The sequence below is a fragment of the Gossypium hirsutum genome, chromosome A12 (assembly GCF_007990345.1).
Source record: "Gossypium hirsutum isolate 1008001.06 chromosome A12, Gossypium_hirsutum_v2.1, whole genome shotgun sequence".
Classification (NCBI taxonomy): Eukaryota; Viridiplantae; Streptophyta; class Magnoliopsida; order Malvales; family Malvaceae; genus Gossypium; species Gossypium hirsutum.
The window spans coordinates 81,503,760-81,528,653 of NC_053435.1; the positions used below are offsets into that span (position 1 = coordinate 81,503,760).

General features: G+C 34.3%; 1 long non-coding RNA gene across 1 annotated transcript; it reads right to left on the reverse strand.

Annotated features, from left to right (window-relative positions):
* Nucleotides 1-10,225: 10,225 nt before the first annotated feature.
* LOC107948170 (uncharacterized) lies at nucleotides 10,226-11,176 on the reverse strand. Its single transcript, XR_001697254.2, has 2 exons — nucleotides 10,984-11,176; nucleotides 10,226-10,536 (listed from the first exon to the last, which is right to left on the reverse strand). It is a non-coding gene; the product is annotated as an uncharacterized lncRNA (long non-coding RNA).
* Between the last annotated feature and the right edge of the window lie 13,718 nt (nucleotides 11,177-24,894).

Consider the following 24,894-nt stretch of genomic DNA (forward strand, 5'->3'; position numbering starts at 1 on the left):
GGGTTTTCACCTTGATCTTTCGAATCTATTAAGACTCGTAGAGAAGGGATCTCAACTTCGATAGGTAGCATAACTTCCATTCCACAGACCAGAGAGAAAGGAGTTGCTCCCGTAGATGTCCGTACAGATGTGCGATATGCATACAAAGCAAACGGTAGCTTCTCGTGCCAGTCTTTATATGTTTCGATCATTTTCCCAATAATCTTCTTAATATTCTCGTTGGCCGCTTCAACAGCTCCGTTCATTTTCGAGTGATAGGGTGATGAGTTATGATGCTTTATTTGAAATTGCTCACACACTTCCTTCATCATCTTATTGTTCAGATTCAATGCGGTATCTGAAATGATTCTTTCAGGAAAACCATACCAAAAAATGATTTTCTTTTTCAAAAACCTGCAAACTGCAGTCTTCGTCACATTGGAAAATGAAGCGGCTTCTATCCATTTTGTGAAGTAATCAATAACCACAAAAATGAATCGGTGTCCATTAGAAGCTTTTGGGGAAATTGGCCCTATAACATCCATGCCCTACATAGAAAAAGGCCACGGAGAAGTCATGACATGAAGGGGCGAAGGGGCTGCATGAATCTTATCGCCATAAATTTGACATTTGTGGCATTTTCTTGCATAACTAATGCAGTCGCTTTCCATCGTCGACCAATAGTAACCGAGTCTCATGATCTTCTTGGCCATAGTGAAACCATTGGCATGTATCCCATTTATTCCTTCATGGACATCTTCGAGTATTTTTCTGGCTTCAATAGCATCCACGCATCTTAGAAGCACTTGATCTTTTCCTCTTTTGTATAGGATGTCCCCGTCAAGAACAAATCTCGTTGCCATTCTTCTGATTATTCTTTTGTCATTCTCATTTGCTTATTCGGGATACCTTTGAAACCATGACCGTCCATCTGGCTCTTTTTCAATGCTGAAACAATGTGCAGGGACTTCATATATGCTCATTTGAAGAGGCATTATTTCTGTTTCTCTATTTACTTTGAACATTGAAGCCAAAGTGGCCAGGGCATCAGCCAATTGGTTTTCTTCTCGTGGGAAGTAATTCAAAGTTATTTATTTGAATTCTTTAATCAGTTCTGCCACTAGATCGTTGTATTTGACTAATTTCAAATCTCTCACTTCCCAATCTCCACGAATTTGGTATATCACCAACGCTGAGTCCCCGTACACCTTTAAGATTTTGACGTTTCGTTCAATAGCTGCACGAAGTCCCATGATACAGGCATCATATTCTGCTATGTTATTAGTACAGAAGAAATTCAGCCTGGTAGTGAACGAATAATGGTTCCCTTCTTGTGATATTAAGACTGCTCCAATCCCATGCCCTAATATATTCGATGCACCAACAAAGCTCATCTTCCATGACTTCTCTTTGGATGACTCACATTCTTTTCCCGTAATGCACATCAAGTCTTCATCTGGGAAATCAAATCTCAATGGCTCGTATTCCTCCGTTGTTCGAGTTGCTAAGAAATCAGCTATTGCACTCCCTTTTATTGACTTTTGGCTCAAATAGAACATGTCGTATTCTGATAGTAGGATCTGCCATCGTGCCTTTCTTCCTGAGAATGCAGGTGATTCCATCATGTACTTTATTGGGTCCAGCTTTGAAATTAACCATGTCGTATGATACAACATATATTTCCTGAGCCTCCGAACTACCCAGACCAAAATGCAACAGAATTTTTCAATTGACGAGTACTTTGTGTGACATCCCTAATTTGACCCTAGTAGAGATGTGGTTTCGGGACCATAAAATCGAGTTATAAAATTTATTAAATATTAAAATTCATATCTACTATGTGTGATAGTGCATGTGTGAAATTTTGATGCTTAAATTCTGTTAGTTGAATGTGAATTTTAGTCAAAGGGCTTATGTGAGACATTTGTGAAATAGGTTAGGTAAATATAAAGTGATCTATTAATGCATGTATTCAAAAATGTGGACTTGCATGTCAAAATACCCATTTTTGGGATAGTGGCCCGTCATGATATTGTTTTATATATAATATGTATTTTTGATTTAACATTTATATTACAAATGAATTAATAAATAAAAAGGAGATATTAGATAATAGTTAGTGGGAGGAGAAACCAAAGTTGGTTCATCCTTGTCCTCCATTGCCGTAGCTTAAAGTGAGGGAGAAGAAAGTTTTGTTGTTTGATTTTTGGCTTAGATCATGGCTAGAATGAGGTATGTATTGAATAATTCTTGAAAATTTATGCATAATTGAGATGATTAGTTCAAATTTTACTTATCCCATAGATTAAACTTAGGTTTTTGAGGTTGGAAATTCGGTCAATAAGCTTGAAACTCATAGTAGATATTTTTTTTGTGACATTAAGATGGTTGGTTATATATTGACTTATTAGCTTTGAAAGTTGAATGACATTGGTTAATTTGTTCATGTGGGTATTCGGCCTTGCGAATGTTATGGAATAAGTTTCAATTATGTACATATGTGATTTTTGAATAATCGGTCATTTATCTAGTATATGTATAAATGGTAAATTTTTTTTAACTTGAAAGTTGAGATTAGTGTATTTAAAGAGAGTTACCGAATGTGGTCCTTGAAGATGTTTTAATGAATAAAATGTGTAGTTGAGTTATAACATTCGGTTAAGGATTAAGGGTTCTAGCAAGTTCGTATAATGTATAGTTGTAAATCGCCTTGTATTTGACGTTTTTTTTAAGGATAGGAAACGGCTAATTAAGATGTTGTTGGATAAAATTCTAGTTAGGTTATGTTAAAGCATTCGGCATTTCTTATAGTATTGTATACGAGAGTGGGAAAAGATTAGTAATTATTCTAAGTGAGTTATGATCTTAATAGGAGCAAAATAGAATCGGCTATAATTATGATGGAGTGATTCAGTCATTGTTTGGCATAGGTGAAACCATTATGAAATTGCTACTTTGATCTTGGAATGAAAATTTTAAATGGAGGTTAAATTTGTTTGGTTAGGGCCTAATAGGGTTTATAAGTTAATGGTATGCTATATATATATATATAGTTAAATTTGTGTATATGAAAGCGTGGTAAGTAATGTGAATTTTTGTTTGTGCATGCGAATTAGGTATTGGTATAATAAGCATAAAAGTTAGTCATGGCATATTTTATAAACATATTATGCATTGAAGTTATATGATTGTCAAATGTGACTATTAAAGAAGTAATGTTGAATAAGTAATTAAACAAATTCATTTGTTTTAATTAAGTTCATGAGCAAAGAGGATCTAAATCAGATAAGGGAAAGGAGAAAGCAATCGAGTAGCCTATCCGCATTTGTTCAAATAAATCCGAGGTAAGTCTTTGAGTAATGGAACTTAGCTTAAGATTTGATAAACGATGATATATATTTATATGAACATAATAAATAAAATGTGACCTAATGGTTCTACTTGAATTACATATTGAAATAAATAAGTTTCTAGCATATAAGTTTAGTTATAATGAAGAATGATATGGAATACGGGTAAAGATGGGACTATGAATTGATGTAATTACCTATAGTAAAATGATAAGGAATAAGTTACTTCTATGAGCCTTAGCCGATTGGTTATTAGAAAAGTGATATTTAAATTATGATTTGTATGTGATAATAAGAAGTACTTATATATGATGATATGTTTTAAACTCAAATGGTAAGTTCTTAAGTGTTTGGACCTAGAAATTTAAGAGCAAATTGTAATAATCTGCTTAGGACAGCAGTAGCGTGATTTTTGAAAATCACCATAAATTGTTGGAGTGGAATTAGAGACTGAATAAAATATGTAATCAAAGATCAATGAGTCTAGTTTCTTATAAAATAAACAGTGCAAGTAAAGGAATTTCCTATAGAGAGATATTTAAAGTTGTGTGTGACAGTGTCAGAATGAATCTGAAATCTCCTATTCTGTTTTTAGAAAATCATTATAAATAGTACAAAAATTTTTATAAGATAAAATTTATATTCTTAGACTCCTTAATGAGTATAGTTTTAAATGAAATAAACAAGAACATATTTTGAAATCTGTACAATGAGAAATTTGATTTGTAGTGAAGAGTGGTCAGTATAGTCAAACAGTGAAATAGGGGAAACTTTAAGAAAATTATGGTTTTGATTGGCCAAACCAAAAATCCTGAAAATTTTATGGATAGAATATATATGAGTCTATTTTCTGGGAAAATTTACGGCACTACATTTGGAGTTTCGTAGCTCCAGTTACAAATAATTTAATGATTATTGCTCAAGAAAACAGCTTGTAGTGAATCTGTGATTTTGTTGTAAACATTGATGAAACTAATTGAGTTGCTTATAAGCTATTGCTGAATTGATGTACAAGATAAATATATAGGTGGTGAGGCCAAAATGGCTAAAATATAAATGTGTGCAAGTTATCCAAATGGCTATTTTATAAACGTAAGCAATGTATATGTAATATGTGTTGATAGTTTTATAAATTGAAGGTGTGGTGACTTATATGTTGTTTAGCCGAATAGTTGTCATGAGAAGAATGTAAGTCATGTGTGTATTTTCTTATTTAGTTGGAAGTTTATTGAAAGGGATATATATATATGTATATATAAATATGTGTTGAAGTCGAATGCTATTACGACATGAAGTTAAGGTACATGCTATACGCTTATATTCGAATGAGGTTAATGAATTACAATGGTGATAGTTTGTGTGAAATGTGGTAACATGTGATTAAATATACATGGAATTTGGAAAGTATCCGGGTTAAGACTCGCTGACTGCGTGATGTGGCCTAATGGCTCTTGTGAAATGAGACTAGCTATATTGAGATACGAATAAGTTCGAATGAAGTGATACCTTATTAATGTGTTTCCGTGTTGGAAACATCGAAGGTATGTGAATTGATGTGTATACAACTTTGTGAATTAACTATGATGATATATCAGGGCTTAAAGTCCCGCAGGCTTGGTACTGGTAATTAGATTCGGATTTTTTTTTAAAACCTAGCAGGCTATGGCTAAGTGCCTTGAATTATTTTAAACCGAAGAACATTTGTATATCTTTAAGATAAGGATTTAATTAGTTTCATAAAAATTTACTAATTTGAGTTGTATTCAGCAGGATGTGCAAATACAAGGTATGGATTGCGTTTGGTCATTTATGTATATGTGATAAGGAATATGTTTTGGTCCTTTATATACGTATACGAAACTTTAATACTTGTCATGATTTGATTATTTGAAATATTAATGTGAATATGAACTAAAGAACTAAGCTCCTAAATACATATATACAATTATGTATGTGCACGAAATGAGTGCATATGATTAAGTGGTTAGAGGTATTGAAAGATTGAATTGGTAATTGATAACTATGGAAACGGTAAGTGTACAAAGGTTAAGTATATGGTAAGTGATACTTACTTGCTATGTGAACTCGATTTCGTTTGTATTACAAATGTACTTGGGGAATCACTTATGAGATGGTTATAAGTTATATTCAACGAGTATTGACTCTATCAAATTGTTTATGTAAGATGAAAACATGAATATGTGCTTCCAAATATGGAAACCGAATGTGATTATAGTGTTATGTTTTAGTTCGACTGATTAAACTAAAAGTAGCATTGATGTTTTTAAATGCGAAGGGGTATATACTCTTAAATTTGGATGAAATAGATGAATTACATGTGCATACATAGGGTTTAATCTATTTGACCGAATGGTGATATATCTTGACATTTCAAAACGTGATTTGTATAAGGCCTAATATTAAGCGACTTAGTAATAAATCAATAATTACGGATGATCAGCACATTAAGTTGGCCAGGTATGTATTATGTACTTGTGTAGGCTTATTAAGCCCATCGAGACTTTACTTGGATTTTGTGTAAGTTATAAATGTATTTAATCCAGCAAAGTTAATTGTTTTACTTAAGACTTACTAAGCCTTGAAAGCTTACTCTGTTGTTACATTTCTCTGTTTTATAGATTATCAAATTTGGCCTTTGCTCGGGGATCGTCAACAACTCGTCACACTATCACTATCCACTGTTTGGTACTGCTATGTTTTGGATTATTTTATGGCATGTATAGAATAAACTAGTACCGGAATAATATTCTGGTTAATGTATATAAGCCATGCGAAAATGGCATCTTTTGAATGTGTACTTATGGAAGTTTAATTTTATCCCTAGCTGTATTTAGCATTTATCTAAATGAATGATCTTTATTTCAAGATAAAAAGTTAAAAAAATTTTACTGTTCTGACATGAGTTACAAGTCTGGTAATACCCCTTTCCTATTCCGACAACGGTTACGGGATAAGGGTGTCACACTTTGCTTCATGCTCTGTGAACTTTTTGCTGAGATAGTAAATCGCCTTTTCTCTTTTCCCTGACTCATCATGTTGCCCCAGTACGCAACCCATTGAATTTTCAAACACAATCAGATACAATATTAACGGTTTCTCTGCAGTTGGCAATACTAACACCGGGGGACTAGACAAATACTGTTTTATCTTGTCAAAAGCCACTTGACACTCCTCATTCCACTCTGCCGATTATGTTTCCGAAGGAGTCGAAAAATTGGGTCACATTGGTTGGTAAGTTGAGCAATGAACCGAGCGATGTAGTTCAACCTCCCTAAAAATTCTCTGACTTCTTTTTGCGTGCGCGAAGGTGGTAGTTCTTGTATGGCTTTTATCTTATTTGGATCAACTTCAATGCCTCTCTCGCTGACGATGAAGCCTAGCAATTTTCCTTAGGTAGCCCCAAATGTACATTTGGCTGGATTGAGCTTCAGCTGGAACTTTCTCAGTCTTTCGAACAACTTCTTGAGGTTCCCAACATGCTCTCTTTCCCCCTTGGATTTGGCAATCATCTCATCAACGTAGACTTCTATTTCTTTGTGCATCAGGTCATGAAACAACATCACCATTGCCCCTCTGATATGTTGCCCCAGCGTTTTTTAATCCGAACGGCATCACCTTATAACAGAATGTTCCCCACATCATTACGAATGTAGTTTTCTCCATATCTTCAGGAGCTATCTTTATCTGACTATAACCCGAGAATTCATCCATGAACGAAAATAATGAATGTTTGGTTGTATTATCCACCAATGTATCGATGTGTGGCAAAGGAAAATTATCTTTAGGACTTGCTCGATTCAGATCGCTATAATCCACACACATTCGTACCTTGCCGTCTTTCTTCGGTACTGGGACTATGTTAGCTACCCGTTGTGGATACTTGGAGACTTGTAGGAAGCCAGCATCGAATTATTTCTTAACTTCTTCTTTTATCTTTAACAGCATTTCAGGTCCCATTCGTCTTAGCTTTTGTCGAATGGGTTTGCATTCTGGTTTTAGTGGGAGTCTATGGACTACTACATCCTCATCCAATTCTGGCATGTCCTGATACGACCATGCAAATACATCTTTGTACTCATGAAGCAAAGCGATCGAATCATGTTTGGTGTTATCTGAAATGGAGGTCTCGATCTTCACTTCTTGCCTCTTTTCTTCATTTTCCAAGTTTACTATCTCAACAGATTCTTGATGAGGTAGAATCTGTTTATCTTCTTGTTCTACCATTCTTAGTAAGTCAAGAGACGAGACATAGTCTTCAACATTTTCCTCAGCTTCAAACTCTCCTAAACAAATAGCTTTCTCGAAATCGATTTCAAGATTTGTAACGGGTTTGTTCATGTCATTAATATCTGAGCACCTGAAAGTTGAATGAAAAAAAAACTATAGAGGAGCATCAAAGTACGGGGATCAACAAGCATTATGATGCGAGATATATGCAATGACAAGTTGTGAGAAGAGGGAAAAATTATGAAGTTAATGAGAATGAAAAGACCATGACAAAATGCATCACCATTGATGTTCACTTAAATGATAAAGAGCAAGTCATAAGCTCTTACAAAAGAATCCCTACTATTACTTAGGGACACACAAAAAGAAGAGTGTTGACATTGAGCATTACTCTGGAGAAGACTTAGAAACTACAAAGAGGTCCACAGTAGTCCAATTGTTCAAAACGAATCCAGGAGGACAAGGGCGTAACATTGAAACATCTTTAATTGCATCATCTCCTTTGTCAATGACATTTATACTGACATTCTGAAGACCCCTTTCAATCGATAACAGTGTGCTTCGTGGATTATCTTGCCCGGGGTATATCATTCCTGCAGATGAAAATGTTTTTGACAAAGGAGGGTATATTATGGGCTCCCATTCTAATTTTCAGCCTAAGGCTCTTGCAATCCGCCTTTCGCGATCTTTCTGCAACTGTTTTCTTCTTTGTCGCATATCCGGTTCGAACCCTAAACCATATCGAACCTTATGGGGCACAGGTTTGAGAGTTCTAACTATCCCTTGTTGATATTTTCCCAAACCTTTCCTCGCTCGGGCTCACTTTCCGACAGTCAGCTTGATTCCCATCTTGGTATTCCTTGACAGTTTAAGCATGGGAATTCTATTTCCTTCAGCAACAAACGTAGCATTGATAAATTTGAGGGATCAGAAGGAACATTCTACTACATCTTTTCTTACTTCGAGGTATGGTGCATCAGCAGAGATAGATGCAACAATGTCTTATTCACCCGCTACAGTGACCAAACAGCCATCCATGATAAACTTTACTTTTTGATGGAGAGATGAAGGAACTGCCCCAGCAGAATGGATCTAGGGCCTTCCTAAAAGGAAATTATATGAGGGCGTAATGTCAATGACCTAGAACTCGACATCATATATGTAGGGGCCCATTTTTAGAGGGATATCGATCTTTCCCATGACTTCTCGCCTTGTCCCATCGAATGCCATTACTGTGGAGTGACAAGGCCTTAGATAAGACAGATCAATTGGAATTCTAGAAAGTGTGGCCAAAGGCATGACATTGAGCGCAGACCCATTATCAATGAGCACATTCGATATTATATAACCCTTGCAACGGGTTGTGATATGTAATGCTTTTACGGAGCCCCTACCATTTGGCGGTATTTCATCATAACTGAAAGAAATAAAATTATCCGCGTTCAGGTTATTCACCCATCTATCAAGTTTTTCGACAGATATATTGCTTGCCATGTAAGCTTGATTTAACACTTTTAGCAAAGTATTTCGATGTGGTTTTGAATTCAACAGTAGGGATAATACTGAGATTCGTGCCGGTTGTTTACTTAACTGTTCCATGACGTTATATTCACTATGCTTGATGAACTTCAAGAATTCATGTGCTTCCTCTTCATTCACAGGCCTTTTAACTTCTTGTTCGGACGGAGTCTCAAGTTCAACCTCGGCCTCATGCATCGGTGCCTTTCCTTTCTGCTTCAAGTCATTAGTCTTCTTCATTGGTTTGACCCCTTTAGAATAACACCTCCCGCTGCGGGTGAAGTGTCCTACTTCGCCGACATTTCCGGTCGTGACTTCGGATTTTCACATTCAGGTATGATAATGTTGACATCATATTTCCATGGTACTACCTTGTTGTCTTTATAAGGGAAAGGAGATGGTACTTCAATTATCATCTTTGATTTCACTTGCTCCTTTTTTTGCATCGTAATAAATCACCAATGGTCAATCGGCACTATAAGGGAAACCTGATGATTGATTATCAGAAATGCATACTTCTCCTTCATCGTCCTCTTTCATTTTGTTAAAGATCTCGACTTCCTTGTTGTCCATCATGTCTTGAAGTAGTTTTTTGAATCCTTCACAAGACTGGATGTCATGCCCCTCGATCCCACGAAAATCACAAAAACATTGACTTTTGTATTTCCTTCTTTGAAAATTCTGTTGGGATGACAGAACAGCACCTTTAAAACTATTACCTCCCAAATCTTTCGCATCGGCGTCTTTATTTCAGAAACACAACTTTTGGCACACCACCTGTCTTCTTTTGTCACCGCGCTCACGTTTCCTTCAGTGTGGTTAGGGAGCGGATTTCCAATCGTATTGCCAACACCATCAAATTGTAAAATACCTGCATCGATAAGACATTGAACCCTCCTTTTAAAGGCTAGACAATTTTCTATAGAATGCCCCTTGTTTCCGGCGTGGTATATGCAACTGGCATTAGGATTGTACCATTTTGGGTATGGAGGCTTCAGGGGTGCCATATAATGTGGGGATATTAATTATTTTTCCAACAATTTTGGGTACAGCTGTAATAGGCCCATTTCGCCCAGGCCCATTAGAATAAAAAAATAGAAATTAAAAACCAAAAATAAAACAAAAATAAAAAAACACACACAAATAAAGAATCCAAAATCAGAAGTCCAATGTCCGGTTACAAATATTTGGGCCAAAAATAACTTAAACCCAAAATCCCTTAATATAAACTTAACCCAGTTACATAAAATTTGACCCAATTAAATAAATCCTAAATCCTAATTCTAATAACCCAAACCCGAGGCCCAATACACCCAAAAAGAATCTCAGCAGCCAGAAGCTTCTGGATTAAGCCAGAATGGCACTAGAAGGTCAGCTTCTCACGAGAAATCCCCACACTCGGCCTCCACGTCACCAGGGTCGCTCCTCCGTACGGCCGTTCCTGCAAAGAACACACGAGAAAAGAGATAACCGAATTCACAGAAGATGACAGCAATAAAAATGTAATTTTATTTTTTACTTTATTCTATAAATCCGGCTATAAAAGCCGTTGAATGTACTCCAAAAAATTTACTCACACTATATCTGTACACACGCACAGAGAATAGAGAAAAGCAATTTAAGATTAGCAAAGGTGATTTCAAGTTTTCTCTTGTCCTCTCTTATGATTTTTTTTTAGTTTATTTTTTTCATTTGGTTCGAATTTTTTAGTATGTGAGTCGATCCCAATGAAAGCCCGAATACTTCAAAAATACTGAGGTAAAGGCGAGGGAGCAAACCGTGTTGAATCTTTGCTTTATGAACCTATCTTCGTTTTTAAAAAAATATATAATATGAGATTTGAAGTTTTTTTTTTAAAAAATAAAAAAAGGAGGAAGCAAATACTTACTAAATTTTTCTAGGCATGATCGAGCGCCTTCAACGGGGAGGATGGGTACTGTTTGCATATTGTTGATCACCAAAACAATGGTGGCTCGACTGCTAGCAAAAGAAACCCTAGAAATTTGATTTCAAGGTTGTGATTTTTGGTAAAAAATGGGACTGCGTTTGAAAAGGGAAATGGGGAAAGAAAGGTTTTAAGTAATCTTTTAATAAAACGGTGCCGTTTTTAATAATGAAGGCCCGCGCGTCAACCCGTTTAGCAGGCCGGGTATGCGCATGTTTTGCTTAAAATGGGGAAATTGCGCACTGGATCCTTCCTTTTGCGCAAAGCCCTCAATTGCGTCCTGATTGCCTACTTTATGTTTTTTAAATTTGACTCTAGAATTTGTGCGTTTTTTTCACTTGGGTCTGTGATTTAATGCAGCGTTTTGGGCGCGGGATATTTTTGATTCCAGTCCCTGCATGTTTGTGCGCATGGCACATTGATCCTATTTTTCAATTATTTCATTTGTAAATTGTCCCTCTTGTTTTAATTTTGTTTTAATTAAATTTTTATCCTTATTTTAATTATTTATTTTACTGTATGTACACTGTCTTTTACATGTTTGATTGTTGGCTATAATATTTCAAGTTGTTTCGATAATTGAATTTTATTTTAGAAAACATTATTATAATCTTTTCTCTTTTATTCAATCATTTCAATAATTGGTGTATTATTTGTAATAAGATTCATTTTAGTTTTTGTATGCCATTAATTTATGATATTTTATAATTTCTTTTGAATTCATTCACTAATTTTAATGTTTATATTCTTTTTGTTGAGAAATTCACTTATTTTTATGTGTCATTTAAGTTATTATTAAGCATCTACTTAGTACTTATATTTAACTTACATCCGGTATTAAAACTATGTTATTTTTATATGTAGTTTTTTTAGTAGATCTATATCTAATTGCTATTTAAATTTATTACATGTATATTTTATGATAAAGTTAAATTCATTTTATAATTCATATTTTAACTCTATGTAATTTAAATATACAACTATTTCTAAAATATCTTCACATGTATATAACCTATGTTAAGTTATTTTTACCATAGTCCATGTTATTGAATTCATTTTAATATGTTTCTTTATGTATATACATTTTTTTAAAATTACTTATGGGTACAATACATTTCTTTTAAAAATTATATTTTAAATCATACAATTTATTTATTGTATACACTCTCATATTATCCTTATGTATGTATTATTTATATGTTCCATCAATTCAAATCAATTTGTTACATGTAAAATTACGTTATATATTATGTGTTTTAAATTTCCCTTTAAAAATATAGTTTTATAAAAATACATCACTAAATTTATGTATTTTGTAAATATAGTTTTTTTTTACCTTTTTGTGTGTATGATTAAATTTTTTTTAAAAGATTCGTTACATGTGTAATTTATATACTTACTTATTTTTTTATATATTATTAGTTTCATGCTATCTTTTACAAATAATTATTTCCAAATTTATTTATATATACATGTTTTATAAATTTGCTATGTACATTATATCTTATCATGTGTTTTATTTTTCTTTTATATTTTATATATTATTTAAGTTATCATGCACATTGTCAATCTCTAAATGAAATTATGTTTAAAATATTTTGCATGTTATTCGATTCAAATGTTTTATTCTATAATATTATTTCAAATAAATCCCTAGTTTTTATACAAGCTTGTCAACTTATAGTATGTGTTAATTAATTCGTCAATTTTGAAAATGTCCTATACTATACTAAGTTCTAATTCCATTTCATTTTGTACATATTTTATGGATCATTTTGTATTATGTCATGTTAATTATTGTTGTATATCATTTTTGTATTGATTGCTCATCATCCATGATTAAGAATTTGGTTACATTTTACTTAGAATAATTACATAATTGTGGATTTGTTAATTGTGACTTGTTGTATCCTATTGTTTCATGTTCATAAATCCTTTCCCATGCAAACGTTTTGATACAATGCATTAAGTATTCCATTTTAAAAAAATAAATGCAAATTTCCAATTTTCTTTATTGTTCAAAAATTCTAAAATAAGGCAATATCTAATATTTGGGAATTCGAAAAATCATGCTCAATCGTGCTGGGTATGATTTTTTTCGGTGAACTAAATATTTGGATAACCTTTTTATAATTTTAGTGTACGGGTTTTCAAAAGTCAAAAATCAATCGTATTTTTAAAGGTATAAGGGATCGTATCCAATCGTACTGGGTATGATACTGCATATCTTTGAAACGAGAGAATTTTGACCACTAATTTGAGCTATTCAAACATTTGAAAAAGAATCATACTTTGGAAAATCTTTTCTTTAAAAACCTTTTGGTATAAGGACAGCATCAAATCAATTTGGTACCAATTTTTAGGCGTAATGAGGGTGCTAACCCTTCCTCATGCGTAACCGACTCCCGAACCTTTTTTTTTACATGAACCAAATTTATTTTTTATGGAATAAAATATTTTAGTAGGTGGCCCAATTACACCTAAATCAAGAGATTGGTGGCGACTCCACATTTCTGTTTTCAAAAAGTTGATCCCCATTGTTTTCAAAATAAAAAAGGGTTTCGACAATAGCTCTCCGTATGACACAAGAATTGGGGTGAACTAGGGTTTTTCAGGATTGGATCTTGTCGGTCTTTGTTCATTTTTGGGTTGACTTTGAGCAGGCATGGTATTTGGTGGAAACATGGCAAATGGTCTTTGGTTATCTGCGGCGTAAACTGGGTAAAGAGGGGGTGCTTGATAGTAAGGGCTTTTGGGAGGATAATAAAAGTTTGGAGGCGGGCGATATCGAGGTCGTGGCTGGACTGGGTAAGGATTAGAAGTGTGATGGCTCTCAGTTCCCATCATATGGGCTTTTGCCTCTTTTTTCTTTATAGGTGCTGCCCTTTTTGAGCTTTCGGAGCCTTCCATCCTTCCACTCTTGATGGCATTTTCTATAAGTTCCCCGGATATTACAACATCTGCGAAGTCTTTCGTGGCGCTTCCTACCAACATATCATAAAACTGTGCTTTCAAAGTGTTGATGAAGAGGACCGTTATTTCAGTTTTAGTTAATGGGGGTTCTACTTGGGCCGAGATATCCCTTCATCTTTGGGCGTATTGCCTAAAAATTTTCGTCAGCTTCTTTTCCATCATCTGCAGAGTCAGCCGATCAGGCACCATGTCAGATACATGCTTGTATTGTTCACAAAATGACGATGCTAAGTCTTTCCATGGTCGAATCTTTTCTCTACTAAGCTGATTATACCATCGAAGAGCCGATCCGACCAAGCTATCTTGAAAACAATGTATTAGTAATTTATCTTCATTCACGTAACCAGTCATCTTCCGGCAGAACATGATAAGATGCGCTTTTGGACATCTCGTGCCATCATATTTTTCAAAATCTGGTACTTTGAATTTTGAAGGCAGAACCAGATCGGGCACCAAACTGAGCTCTTTGGCACTAAATGCAGAGAAGGCTTCAGTACCTTCTATCGCTTTGAGTCTTTCTTCCAAACTCCTATACTTATCTTGAACATCATGATCATCCATTTTCAACCTGGCTATTTCTACCGGATCATCCAAATCTGGAACATTGGGATTAGCAGGATTAGCTCCGGGGTCCGATACGCATATACCTTGCCCTAGATAAGCCGGGGGTACGGGTCATTGCTCCAAGCTTGCAGGTTCTCCTCGAGGACATTCTCTTTGCGTTACATGTGCATAAGGTGGAGTGAATCCTGGGGGTAGAGCGGATCCTGATCATGATTAGTTATTGGCTGAGGCTCTATAGTGTCAGGGCTCTGTATAGGTCTTTTTCCTTTGACCAAAGTTGTCATCATTTCCATCATTTTGGCCACTGATCTCTTTGCTGAGCGATTCCTCTCGAGATCTTAACATCAGATCTCTTACTTCCTGTTTTGACTTGGTCAACTGCTCTTGCAATTCTCTTTGGGTCATTTCCATCCTTTCAATTCTCTCATTGAACTCGGCTTCCATAATTCTTCTTTTCGGCGTGTCCTATAAGAATGGCGTGATTCCAGAATTGTAGTATCGCAACTGCGGATTATACGGTTTTAGCCTTAGTGAATGATTATGGTGATATGTATATGCAATGAATGAATGAATGAATGAATGAATGTTAAATGAATGTTAGTCATGAATGAATGTGCAAGAATTTGGTGTTGATTTCAAGATGGCCCCTACTTAGGCATTTCATTAATCAAAAGAGTCTATTACAAAACATTTCACTATCTTTGATTCAACAGTTACATAAATTTTCTAGCCACATCGCCTTGTTTTTTCACTTGTTCTAAGAATTCTGATATGCTTGATCTTTGACTCGGAGGGAATTGGCAACTAAGAGCCTCGGCTTCATCTGATAACTGCACAACTTGCATAGTCGCCTTGTGAATTTCATTGATCAAAAAGCCAAGTTGTATTTCATTTTTATAGAGAGCTCTTTCATAAGTGCGAGTGTCTCTATCGTACTGATCATTCTTTTCTTCTAGAGCTTTTAGAAGAGTATCTAACTGTTGCTGACGAGATTGCAGCATATTTTCTAGATCTCGTATTTTCCTTCTTAGCTCTTGACGTTCGGACTGACTAGTCACAAATTCTGCAGTCACAGTTTCATACTCAACATTCTTCTTTCTTAACTCTATCATAGCATGCACAGCTTTTTCCTCTTCTTTCTTTGCTTTCCCTTTCCAGAATTCCATCCCACCTTAGATGTTGCTAATTTCTTCCTTCCATTCTGCCGACGATTTTCCCAGACCACTATTTTTTATGGTGCTTCTTAATTTCTTATTTTCCAAATGAAGGTCCCTTAAGTCATTTCTCACGATCTCAGCTTCTCTTTGGATTTTCACGGTTTGGGACTTTTCAATCTGAACATCGATCTTTAGCTGGTAGTTTTCCTCTTGAAGAGAGTTGATATCCCGTAACAACTTAGCGTTTTCATGTTCAAATTCGTGTCTTGTTACTTCCAGGTCGGATGGCATTTCTTTTGAGAAAGGATTTTGGAAAATGTAATTCGTCGATGAGACTTGTTAACTATTCACTCATCATTTTCTCTATTTGTCATAATCTTGAGTGATAGTATCAGCATAGAGAGCTAACTCCATTAGATGAATTTCTTTCCAAGCCTTTGCAGTATCCCAGACTCTTTTCATGTAACCTTCACCTGTAAAGGCAAACTCTAACTGTGCCAACCCTCCGGTAGCGGGTATGAACTATTGTGAAGCAAACTACCTTTGAACCATTAATGGAGCATATCCAACCCCTCCCCATAATCTAAGTAAAGGCACCCAATCTTGGCTTCCACATTTGTATAATAGAACTGAAGGACGGATCCATGGTGCTCTCCAAGTTATATCTTTAGTACAAAGGTTCTGAAAAACTGAAACCCAATGCTGTTCGGTGACATCCTTTGGCCAATCTTTCTCAAGGTAAGCTTTCAATGGGGTGAATGTTTTTGAAAACATGTGGAAAGGTATGCGTTCCACTTTCTAGAAATGGTTTAAAATCCAGACATGAAGTAACTGTACGCATTCGATAAAACGTCCTTCCCCTTTCCTCCTACAACTGCTCAGAGATCTAAAAGTCTCGGCCAAGATAGTTGGGATAGGGTTGATCCCTTGCCCCAACCTTTCAAAGAAATCCACTACCGCGACTTCTATATGCCCCAAAACCTCTGGGAAGACGATCAATCCGTAAATGGCCAAAGCAAACAGATCCATTCTCTTCGCAATATCTGGATGGTTCTGAACTAAGTCTCGTAGAGAAAACCATGAAACACAACTGACTTCATTCTTTTTCTTTATCTATTTTTCAGCCAATATATCGGTCATTCTGGTCAACCTTACTAGCTTTTTCTTGAAGGTCATTGGCTTAGGCTCTTTCACATATATCTTGTTGAATTGTACATTGTCAACATGAAGTAAAACAACATATTCTTCTATGGTCAGAGTTATATCTTCATGATTGAAAGTGAAACATTGGTACGCTGGGTCCCACAATCGAACCATGGCTTGAATCAACTGCTCGTCTACATTGACGACAATCAAGTGAGCTATATCCCCGTACTTTTCAGTAAAAATCCCCCTAGTATCTGAGTCCCACTGTTTCCAAATCTGAGTCAAGTCTTCGAGGTTATTCTGACGAACGTTCGAAGTTACATGTTCGGGAAGATTAGAGATACATCCTTCCTTTAAACTGTCCCCTTTTACTTTCTATGCTTTCAAAGACCAGTCTCGAACCACGACATTTTTCTCGGTTCCTTGCGTAATTGACTCCTCCATCAGAAACCCATTTTTTGGCAATCAATCTCTAATCAACACCTTCCTAATCAAGATGCCTAGGATGTGTGATGAAAAATAAAAATAAAGACAAACAACCTTGGTTAGTAATCACAACAAATATGAACTGAGAAAAACTATGGAAACTTCAACAAATTAAGCTACCCGGTTCAATTCTTTTGTATAAACAGTGTAAATGTAAAGGAAATGAAAGGCAAGAGGTGTTTCTCCCGTGTACTTATTTTGGTGATTATTAACGGACGGAGGTTCGGCAAGGCTCTAGTTAGGTGGCTCGTATGGTTCACTATACGCGGTTTTGATTCTAGACAGGTACTCGAATTGTTCGTACTATCGTCTACTAAGACTAGTACGAAGCCTCGGTCGTAGCCCATCACAGGCTCACGAGTTCAATTCGAGGGACTACATTCACTTATGCCTATGCGGAGGGACAAGTTAACTCACGAAAGCATAAGTCATATGTAACCCGGAAGTATTCACTAGCCTGTACGGAGGGACGAGTTAACTCACGAAGGCATAGCGTTTACTTCCACTTAAGCGGACGGAGCCCGGGTAGAGAGCTCATATTATGCAAAAATGCAAGTGCTCGGTGTGTGGGGAGAAACTCACAAACCTTTTCGTTTTTATTTAAAACTAAAAGAAGCTAAAACTATAAAGACTTAGAGCTGAAAAGCAAAAAGATAAAACAAGTTAGAGAAAACATTTACAACATGATGCAAATACATGATTTTTTGAAAACAAAATTTGAGGATCACGACTAAATATTAATTTGAACAAGGAAATTCGAAAATTTTGACAATACGCGTTTAATTCGACTCGACGCTCAAAAATAGTCCCCAGTGGAGTCGCCAGCTGTAGCGACGTAAAAATTTTGCTTTGGTCACTAGTTGAGGCGATTATTTGAAAATTTGAAAATTGACTTGCGATTTTATTAAAAAGGGGAGTCGCCACCGATCCTTTTTCCTAAGTGTGATCAGAAACCTAATAAATCCTTTTTAAAAAAAATTATTTTTCAAACAAAAAAGAAGGCCGAGTTTAGGTCTACATTTAAAAGCTAGAAAAAAATAGGGTTCGGGAGTCGGTTACGCGCGAGGAAGGTATTAGCACCCCCGCGAAGCCCAAAATTGGTATCTCATTAAACATGTGTTGTCTTAATTTTCAAAAATGCGAGTTCAATGTAACATTTAATCATGATCCGATCAACACACGAGAATTTTTATAATTTCGATTTCTTTTGAAAAGGACGTTCTGTTTTAAACACAAGCCGATTGATATTCACCCAACATAGTGATGAAATTGACGACTTAACGTTAAATCGGTGCGTTACCTTATTTATTGAAATAAAAAATGAATAAAAATAAAAAATAAAACTAATACCGATGTTGAAATAAGATGTGATCTAATAAGCTAAGTTCGGAACAGGCAAATAATAATAAAAAGTTAAGAATATACGAAGCAAATAATATATAAAATATTAACGATGTATATGTGATAATAATAGTCATAAAACAATAGTGGTGCATATGGTATTAAACATGATAATAATAATAATAATAATGCAAATATGAAATAGTAGTGAACATATATATATAAAACATATAATACTAGATTAAAAATATATATATACAATATATATTGAAAACAGTAATAATAATAAAAACTAATAATAATGATATATGAATATATGCATATATGTATTAAAATATATATGTAATAATAGGAATAAAAGGTATATACATAATATTAAAAATATGTACATAATATAGCGTTAAAAGTACATACATAATATAGTTATTAAAAAATATATACATAAGATAATATGTAAAAAAATGTAATATAGTATTAGAAACATATACGTGACATATATAAAAATACAATATTAAAAAGATATATATACGTAATATATAAAAAATGTATACATAATATAGTATTAAAATATTTACATAGTATATACATATTAGAAATAAAAAAAATGACTATTAATAATACTACATAAATATATACATATATATATTAAAAATAAATACATAATAATATTAAAAGTATGTACATAAAATATATACATATGATATAGTTATTGAAAATATGCACATAATACATGTAAAAAAATATATACATAATTTAGTATTAAAAGTATAGTATTAAAAAAACATGATGTATACATCTAAGAAATAATAATAATGTTAAAAACAAATATTAATAATATTACATAAATATATACATACATATATTAAAAATAAATACATATTAATATTAAGATGATGATAATATTAAAATAACCATTGATAACTTTACATATAAGTATATATACATATAAGTGTAATAATAGTAATTATAATACTAATACTAATAATAAATATAATAGTAGTAAAAATAAATACAATAATAATAATCATAAAAATAATATAAATAATATGTACATGAAAAATAATAATAATATAATAATGATAATAAAAAACAAAAAAAAGATAATATGATATAATAATAACGTAAGGAAAATAAAGTAATAAATAATAATATATTAAAAATAACTAATTTAATGATAAAGAAATGAAAGTAAACAAAAAGGACTAAAATTGAACTAAAGAACGAGTTTTGGGACCAATTTCAAAAAGAAATAAAGGGAAAAGGACTAAAATACAATACGCGCGTAATCTGAGAGGGCCAAAACAGAAAATATTCCTTCCCCTCAAAACGCAACGCATCAGTGGGGACTAAATTGAAAAGCGCGACGAATTTCGGGGCAAAATTGAAATACGGATAAAATTTAATTGCAAAATCACTGAAAAGCGGAGGGGCTAAATGCGCAAATAGCCCCTCAGATGAAAACACGCGGATCCTGAGGTTGGAACGGGTCGGGTCACACGGGTCGGCTCAAAACGATGTCGTTTTGAGGTTTAATAGCCAACCCCAAAACGACGTCGTTTTGGAGGGCTATAAAAGTCCTAATTTCTTTAAAAAAATTTCATTTGTGCATTTGAAAGAAAAGAAAAAGAAAGAGAGGGAGAGGATGGGCGATTTTCGACCATAGGGCCGGTCACCGTCTGGTCTTCAGACCGTCGCAGGCCGCCGCCGCCGCCCACCGTACACGGTGGCCGGAAAAGGTAATTTTTTTTTAAATATATATATTTGTATATGTTTATGAGTAGGAAGAAAAAAAGAGAAATCGATTAGAAATAAAAAAATCACCTTTGTTTCCGATTTTGATTTTTTGTTTTCTGATTCTCTGATTTTGGGTTCGTTCTTCTGATTTTGGTAATACTCTATCACTGCTTTTTGGTTTCTTAAAAATAGAATATATGTATTTTTCAATTGCTAGAAATCTCCCCTTACAAAATGTATAGATCTGGCGTTTATAGCCTTTACAAGTTCTTTTTCTACTATTTTCTGTCCTTTCTCTTTATTGTCTTGTAGGTGCAACTTGCTGGAGTTCGGTGGCTGACATGGGCGGTGCTGAGGTGACCGGTGGTGCAGGCGGTCAGTGGGTAGTTGGCCGAAAGGTGGCTAGGGTTTCAACTTTTCTGAAACCCTAGTTTGACTAATGGGCTAATTGGGCTTGGGCTAGGTAGTTAGGTTTTTGGGCCTTTGGGATTTGAATTGGGTTAAATTTGGGTTTGGTCTTGGGTTTATTTTTATGGGTTTAATTTTAGTTGTAATGGTTTATTTTTGTAAAAGGCCCGAGCTAATTTGGGCTTCTACATCAATCTTGTCCATTGTTAAAATCTTTTTCAAGCATTTTTATTGAAATGACGATTACTGGACTCATAATATTCACGTAAAAGGAGTTTTGCATATTGCTCTGAAAAACTTCTAAATAGTATAGGGACCTAAAACAGGACCATTACTTAGAACTAACCAAAACTAAGAATTGGAAACATTTAAGAGAAAATAGTCTAAATTATGACTATTTCTTCAGATTTTCTACCAAAGATACCAGCTGAACAAGAATACTTGGTAACACATCAGTGACAGAACATCGATGAGCAACAAGCGATGACAACCTAAGGATTACAAAGGGATCATTCTCGAAAAATGACATTCTGCACTCATGCAAATATCATTCATACACATCTAGTTAGGAGGATTTGATTCATTTTGATCATGACATTCAAATCACTTGACATAAATAGGCCCATGAAATGGATTCTCAAGGTCATGTTCCCCAAAAAATGGTTGACAGATCAGACAACTCACAAATCCTATACCCCTGAAGTTGTAGTGGGATGGATTGAAGTTATCATGGCGAATCTAGTTCCCTGAAGTTGCAGTGGAATAGATTTAAGCTACAAGTCATAAATCTTATACCTCTAAAGTTACAGTAGGACTGATTGAAGTTATCATGGCGAATCTAGTTCCTTGAAGTTGCAGTGGAATAGATTTAAGCTACAAGTCATAAATCTTATACCTCTAAAGTTACAGTAGGACTGATTGAAGTTATCATGGCGAATCTAGTTCCCTGAAGTTGCAGTGGAATAGATTTAAGCTACAAGCCTTATCTCCCTAAAGTTGCAGTAGAGCAGACTGAAGATAGCGAATCTTATTTCCCTAAAGTTGCAATGGAATAGATTAAAGCTGAAAATTACAAATCTTATCTCCTTGAAGTTGCAGTGGAGCAAATTGAAGATAGCAAACCTTATCTCTCTGAAGTTGCAATAGAGCAGGTTGAAATTACAATTCTTCTCTCCCTGGAGTTGCAGTGGAGCAGACTGAAGATACCAATCTTATCTCCCTAAAGTTGCAGCGGAGCAGATTGAAGCTACCAATCCTATCTCCCTAAAGTTGCAGTGGAGCAAATTAAAGCAACAAATCCTATACCTTTGAAGTTACAGTAGGTCGAATTAAATCTACTATAACTACAAATCTTATCACCCTGAAATTGCAACGGAACAGATTGAAGCTACTAATCCTATCTCCCTGAAGTTATAGTGGAGCGGATTAAAGTGACAAATCCTATACCTCTGAAGTTGCAGTAGGTCGGATTAAATCTACTATAACTACAGGTTGCATGGAGCAGATTGAAGCCACAAATTTTATCTCCCTCAAGTTGCAGTGGAGGAGATTGAAGATAGAAAATCTTATCTATCTAAAGTTACGGTGGATCAAATAAAAGCTACAAATTACAAACCTTATCTCCCTAAAATTGCAGTGGAGTAGGTTGAAGCTACACACTTTATCTCCTTAAGGTTGCAGTAGAGCGAATTGAAAACACAAATCTCATCTCCCTGAAGTTGCAGCGGAGTATATTGAAACTACAAGTCTTATCCCTCGAAAATAGCAGTGGAGTGGATCGAAGCAACAAAACGCAGTCGACTGGAATGAGGATACTTGAAGAAGATGAACACCAAGAAGTCAAGATTCGGCGAGACCGAAAAAAATGGTCCTTTTTGATGTCTTTCCTCCATTCCCGTTACACGACAATGAGCAAAGAGGGGCAGCTGTAATGGACCAATTTAATATGGGCCCAAGACCCAAAAATAAACAAAATACAAAACCAAAAAATAAATAAAAAATCCCAATGTCCATTTACAGTCCAATTTTTACATGGCCCAAAACTAATACAACCCCAAACCTAAACAGGCTCAACACTAAAACCCAAAACCCAAACCTAAATCATCAACCCAATTAAACCAAACAAGCCCAAACCTAGCCCAATACCCAAAACTATTATCAGAAACAAAAACCCTAAGTGTCGCTGCCTAACCCTAAGCCCTTAAGCCTAGCCTGTCGTCGCCACTGTTCCGTCGCCCATGTTAGCACCGCCCTTGTCACGTCTCCACCACCCTCAAATGGCCTGCAACAAAGATTAAAATGATTAAAAACATTTGTAAATGGCTATAAAATCCACCAAAATCAGATGTAATTTTTTTCGGACACACATTGAATACAACCAAAGAGATTCAAACATACAAACAAAGAAAAACAACAAGTATTTGAAGAAGAGAAAAACAAATCCAGACGTGCCAAGGTCCTTTTATTTTTCATTTTTTTCTCTTTATTTTCCTTTTTCGAAAATGTTATTTACCTATTTCTTTTCATTTTCCTACTTTACAAAATTATTTACATATGTATACATATATTAAAAATGAGTAAAAAGGGAGGAGAAAACTTAACTTTCTGATATTGCCAGAAAAATACGAGTTTTTGCCTTTTCATCACAGCAGACGGCAACGCCGGCCCCGGTAATCGGAGGCCAGTACGACGATGATCCGCCAGAATTCGGCTGGACCCTCAGGCTTTCAGAGAGAACAAAAGGGGAAAATTTTGTTTTTTTTTTAAATTAGGGAAAATGAATTTTAATTTTTTTTGGCTTATATAGGGCCCTTCAAACGACGTCGTTTAAAGAATGATTCTAATGGCCCAAAACGGCGTCATTTTGCCCTCCGACTCGATTACCCGACCCGCTCCAAGCTAGTATCCCCGCATTTTTAAACGAAAGGGTTAATTGTACATTTAGCCATTCTGCTTTTCAAGTGTTTTGCAATCAAGTTTTTATATTTTTAATTTTTTCCCCATAACTTATTGCGATTTCGGTTAGGTCCCTATTTGAACGACATCGTTTTGGAGGGTAAGGATTATTTCCCATTTTGGTCTCTTCTTGTTATTCACGCGTTCAACTTGGTCTTTTTCCTTTTTTATTTATTTTCGATTCGCCCCAATCTCTGTTTTAAAATTCAAATTAGTCCCCTTTTGTTATTTTTGCTATTTTATTAATTAATTTAATGTTATTATTACTATAATTATATTTTCTTTTTATGCTTATTATTATATTATTATATCATTAATTTTATATTACTATTACTATTATTAATGTGTTTCCTTTTTTATTTTATTTACCAACTATTTTTAAATACATTTACTTCATTTTATCATTTTATTACTTATCTATTTATATCCTTCTATATAGATTTAATAGTTTAGATTTTTATTATATTATTGTTAATATCATCATTATTATTATTATTATTATGATTTTTAATTTATGTTACACTATATTTATTTATTTTTTTTGTTTAGTATTAGTTTTTTGGGTTCCAAATTTTGTTTTTTTAATTATTTTTTTTCTATTTTGGCTCTTTTATTTTATTTTTGTCTTTTATATTGTCATTTACATTAGCATACTTATTATTCTGTTATGCATGCAAACACCGAAACCTATTTTACATTCCACCATAAAACCGCGTTACATTTTACGCGATGCATTAAAATTTTTGTTTTTAAAATAAGAAATGCTTCGTGTTTTTAACATTCAAAAGGTCGTTCCGTAACTTACGAGGTTCCTATTTTCTCGATAAATCCGAAAGAATGAACGTTTTTTTTAATATTCTCGGGAATTACAAAAAGATCGTGTTCTAACTTACGGAATATGATTTCTTTCTAAAAACCGAGACAATCAAAAATCTTCCAAAATAATTTTCTATGTTTATTCTTGTTTCGGGGATTTAAGATATTGTGTCCTAACTTACGGGATATAATTCTTTTCCTCGATTAACATGGAATACGCTATTTTCTCAAAAAAAATTTAAATAATATTTTAACAAAGGATCATATTTTTTAA